At 45.4% G+C, this 5618-nt stretch overlaps 1 pseudogene; it reads left to right on the top strand.

The window, feature by feature from the left end:
* The first annotated feature begins 3149 nt into the window (after positions 1 to 3149).
* LOC149751325 (putative sugar phosphate/phosphate translocator At5g25400 pseudogene) lies at positions 3150 to 5096 on the top strand (annotated as a pseudogene).
* Positions 5097 to 5618: the final 522 nt, after the last annotated feature.

Below are 5618 nucleotides of genomic sequence, written 5' to 3' on the forward strand. Positions count from 1 at the left end.
ATACTACTACCCAAGTCAGCCAATTCAACAACACAATCACCAACCCATCGTTTCTATGAATCTAAACAAATCCCAAGGACGTGTCTGCATCTAGTTCTGACACTATAAGAAGAAACGTTACCACTTACCACGCTCCCATAAACAATTCAATCCTTTTTTTTTTTGCTGAATAACAATTCAATCCTTTTAGCTGAATGAAAATTATGTAGAATGCTGTATGCTACGAACTGAATCAAACACGAGAACCAGAATCCATCTAATTGATGCTAAACCCTGTAACTGAAGTGGACACGCATTTTCTCCACGAAACCAATAGAATACCAAAGTGTTTGGGCTTCCAATCCTCATCTTAAAACCCATAACTTTACCTGACATCCTTTGCCAAAGTACTCAAGAAATGACCAACGTTCCAACTCCGAAGCTTTACAGAAATCGAATCCACAGTAAACACAACAATCACGAATAGAGATTTCTTCAAACTCTTCAATTCAGCATATGATTCAAAATTCCATTATAGAAATCAATCAAGACACAAGAGTACAGGCACTAACACGAAAAAACAAGCAAGAAAAAGGAAGAGAGCACAAAGAATATGTACGTAGCACCTGGATCTCAGAAAAACGACGTTAGAAAACACACTGTACGCTAGTTCTCGGTAATACAAGAAGAAAGAATCTTCTAGACTACCACAAATACATAGAAGCTATATGAATGTAGTGAGAATTAATTTACTGCCTGAGATGAAGAGAGTCTCAGATTCAAGATGGAGGAGATTGGGGTTGCGGTTGCGGTTGGGGTTGAGAGGGAGGAGGAGAAAGAGGAGGGAAGAGTAGACGGGCCCTACAGAGGGGGCAGATGGGGTGGAGTTGGAGCCAGGCGTCGGCGCAGTGGCGGTGGAAGGCGTGGCGGCAACCTGGCAACACCCGCAGCGCCTGGCCTTCCGCCATCTCCTCCTGGCACACCGCGCACTCTCCCCCTCCCCCCACCGCCATCTTCCCTCCCTCCAGCTTCTCAAGCTCCTCCGCCGTCAACCCTCTTTCGTTACTCTTCTCCACCGCCGCCACGGACGACACCCTGCAAAGGTGCACGAAAAACACTCAGGGCGATCCCCGCGCACACCAGAAATAGATCGAAGTATAGAAGCCAGAACCTCGTCATCTCTCTCTTCTTCGACTCTCCCATCTCTCTCTCTCGGGATCTCTTCGCTTCGCTCCGCTTACGCTCCTCGGTTTTTGGGAGCTAGCGCAGAGGACGCGACCGGGTCGTGGTTAAAAAGGTAGGGGAGGGGGTTCCTCAATTGCCGGTTTTGGCAGGTCGCGAGGGGACCCAATCCTTGCTGGACTCGAAATTGATCACGACCACGTGATGGGAAGAGTATTGGTCTGCTGGTCCATGATCAGACGGTTAAAGGTGCTGCCATGTGTCTCATAGAGCGGAGTATATATGTCAATATATTGTAATTTGGAAATCTAACTTCGAAATTGAGAAGCGGAGTTGGGCTAGTTGGCAGCACCTGCATGTCCCTCGCAATAGCTGGCCCTAGGGGAGATAAGTCTAAATCCAAATATAAATATAAAATCCATAATTTTTACTATTCAAAAAATTATTAATTATAAATTCATAATCAACTGAATAAATAAAGTTTTACTCTACTATACAGATCGCTAAGCTTGCTAGCGCGAACTCCAAGTCTAAACCATCATTCGTTCGTATCGACCTTATACGTTGAAAGAAAAAAAATAAAAGTATATGTGCGACACAATGCGGTAAGTAAACCTTTCACTACTTTACCGGACCAAGCATTAGTTTTACTATATTGATGCATCATTTAAGAAAAATAACATATATTCTAAAATAAGCATTTCACAATATAATATAATAAAACAAGTCATATTATGCATGCATAAATCATTCATATTTCATAAACATAGCTCTAAGTTAATTTTGCTAATAAATATATAAATTGTTCTTCTACCATTTAGCCATATCATAGCTCAAATATTGCTCACAGATATTTGTGCTATGGTCAGTTTATACCCGTAACCGGGTGTGTTCGTAATCGACATAAATTTATATTTCGTATGCCTATTTTATACCTATTGGTGGAGCCAATGTTTGTATGGATGCTTGCTCTGGGTGTTTAGTTTTCTCAATTCTAGAAATCATACATAGCTATCTCAAAGCCTTTAGAAAGCTTATATTTTTTTCAGTACAATATACATATATTAGATAAAAATTAAATACTAAGTAGCACTACAGAAAAAACTACCTTTTCCGACTTTTGGTTGCCGACGCTAAGTAGAAGCATCAGTAATTTTTGCTAAGCGCCAAAGTTTGCTGACGCTTTTAGAAAGCGTCAGTAGGTGTCGCCTAAGACGACGCTTATAAGCGTCGCAAAAATTATAAGGCTAAAACGACGCTTATAAGCGTCGTCGGAGGCCGTTGTGAGTAAAAATCTTGCTTGGGCCGACACTTTTAAGCGTCAGCGGAAGCCATCTCCCTTTTTTTTTTCCCCTCCCAATGACGCTTTAGAAAGCGTCGTCGGAGGCCATTATCCCCCCTCCTCGCTGCAAATTCCTAACCCCTTGCCTCTCGATCCCTCACCCCTCCAGCCACCTACCTCTCCTTACAAATCTCTAGCCCCCTTCTGATTCTCGATCAGATCCCTTCCAAGAAGCGAGAGAGAGAAAGAGAGCGGCCATGCTTCATAGACAGTTCGATGGAGCTTCTTCCCTCTTCTCTGGCGTCGGCTTCATGCCTTCTCCGGCCACCCAGGCCCCCGATCCCTCCTCCTTCTCCCCCGCCAAGGTACCCATCGCCTCTCTCTCTCTCTGTAGAGATCGCGACCTCTAAATCCTTGTTCTCGATCGTGCTCTCAATCTCAGATTCCGCTATAAGTGCTGCCTTGGAGCGAATCCCCAAGTCTCCCACTTCACCAAACCTCCCGTCGGTGGTCTCGGCGTCCCCATACTGCTAGATCTAGCGATCTACTCCCCTTTTCATTTCACTCTCCTCCTCTCCCGATCCAATCGGGGTTAGGGTTAGGGTTAAGATCTCGCCCGCCTTTCTTCAATCCATAGCGATCCAAGGAGCCGATCGATCCAGCGATCGAGAGAGCTTGTTCGGCGGCGGCCGGAGGAGGAGGAGAGATGGGACGCGACGGCGGTGGGGGAGCGATGAGCGAGGGGCTGGTGAGGAAGGTCCTCCTCTCCTACGCATACGTCAGGATCTGGATCTTGCTCAGCTTCACGGTGATTGTCTTCAACAAGTACAACTGGCCCTTCCCCATCTCCCTAACCATGGTCCACATGTCCTTCTGCTCCGCCCTCGGCTTCCTCCTCGACCACGGCCTCCGCGTCGTCGAGCCCCCCACCTCCCCTCCCATGACCCGCGACCTCTACGTCGCCTCCGTCGTCCCTATCGGCGCCCTCTACGCGTTCTCCCTCTGGTTCTCCAACTCCGCCTACATCTACCTCTCCGTCTCCTTCATCCAGATGCTCAAAGCCCTCATGCCCGTCGCCATCTATTCCATCGGAGTCGTCTTCAAGAAGGACGCATTTAAGACCGAAACCCTGCTCAACATGCTCTCCATCTCCTTCGGCGTCGCCATCGCCGCCTACGGCGAGGCCCGCTTCAACGCGTGGGGCATCATGCTCTAGCTCGCCGCCGTCGCCTTCGAGGCCACCCGCCTCGTCCTCATCCAGATCCTCCTCACCTCCAAAGGCATCTCCTTGAACCCCATCACCTTCCTCTACTACGTCTCCCCCTGCTGCCTCGCCTTCCTCCTCCTCCCCTGGTGCCGCACCTCCTTGGATCGCGTCGGAATCCAAGAGATAAGAAATTTCGCTTGTGGGATCTTAGATTTGAGAGGCAGGAGATGCCCCCCTCAGGTTGCGGTAAGAAAATATATTTTTCTATATTTTTTCTATAAAAAAATTTATAACGACGTTTTAAAGCATCGCTAACTTAAGTTAAACCCGACGCTTTAAAGTATTGCTAGATGGATTTTAGCGACGCTTTTAAGTGTCGCTAAAAATAACCTTTAGCGACGCTTTTCAAACGCGTCAGCAATTTTTTTTCCACCCCGACATAGCCGACGCTTTGGCGACGCTTTGAAAAGCGCCGGGAAAAAAATTACCGACGCTTATAAGCGTCGGTAAAAGCCTTAAAAAGCGTTGCCAAGCCCCTTTTTCTTGTAGTGTAGCATGATCAGATTTATATTTTATGACAAAGCAATTTTCACCAAAGTATTCATGAACTAATTTTCATAATAAAGCATGATTTTTATAACATATATGCTGATCCATAATTTTGAGAAAAGCATGATATTTCCACAAGCAAATTTTATGCATGAAAAACATAATCATCTAAAAAATAATAACGAGTATAAGATTTACTAACTTTTTTCATCTTAGACTCGCAAACTTGACTAGGCAATTAAGTGAACTCTATTAAAAATATTAAAAGCAAAATTAATTTCTCTTTGACAATTTTAATTGAATAATAAGAAATTGGGACAATTAGACAGATGATAACATTCGACAATTTTGGGTGGGTTAGGCTTGAACGATTCGATAAATAAATCATAAGGTAGGATTTCGATCAGGGCCAAGGTCATTTAACATAATTCATCATCAGTGGGCTCCATGGATACTTGACAAGGCTAGGTGATCAGTCCAGCAGGTGACTCGAGCACCAAGACAGTTTTGGATCTCTTTTTAAGGATCAGCTCAGGTTCGTAGATTAGGTCGACAGGACCTAATACTGAGTTTTATAGATTTTCTAGAAAGAGAAAGTAGAGAAAAAAATAGAAAAAAGAGAGAGAAAGTAGTGAGAGAAGAGTCGAGAGAGAAAAGAAGGAGAAGAGAGAGTAAACAAGAGAGAGAAAGAGAGGGATAGTTCTCTCTCTCCTCCTCGTATTCTTCTTTGTTTTTTCTTCTTTTCTTCTTTGTTCTTTCTTGACAAAATAGAGAAAGAGAGAGGCGGCTGGTGGCTATGGAGATGGTGGTCTGGCGAGATGGTGGCCAAAGGCGGTGGCAAGCAAAAGAGAGCAGCTGGTGGCGGTTGCTGGCCAGCTATTTTTAGACCAAAAATAGAGCCGAATAGGGGGATTTTTTTTGGCTTGATTGTTCTCGGATATCAGCCCACTCGCCGGTGGCTAAGGGTCTAGCATATGCTAAGGCCAACTCGGAGATGGGGGCAAAGCTCTCAGTGATGAACACCGATGGCAGAGGTGGACAGAAGAAAAAGAAAAGAGAAGACAAATAGGGGAAGAAACACGAGTTACTTATTTCGGTCGACTTTTGGCCAATTATGCAGTTGGTGGTTGTGATTCCATGGGAAGAAGAACAAGAAAAGGGGAAGAAGATCAAAGTGACCCTAGGGTGACAACACTTAAGAAGACAAAATAGGGGAAAAGAGGCGACAATGGTCGGCGATCATCGGTGATGGTCCACTTGGGGGTTTCTAAATAGGATTGGAGGCTAAGATTATCCTACCCTCAGATGGAGTTCGTGGTGGAGGATTACTCTACCTCCACCACCATGATCAAACTAGGGCTTTGCCCTGTTTTTGACTGAAGCAGTCCTTCAGGCTGCGGTTGGGTGCTGGGTCGCACC

This window comes from Phoenix dactylifera, chromosome 14 (assembly GCF_051530095.1).
Source record: "Phoenix dactylifera cultivar Ajwa chromosome 14, Ajwa_hap1_PhDact_Kaust_v1.1, whole genome shotgun sequence".
NCBI lineage: Eukaryota > Viridiplantae > Streptophyta > Magnoliopsida > Arecales > Arecaceae > Phoenix > Phoenix dactylifera.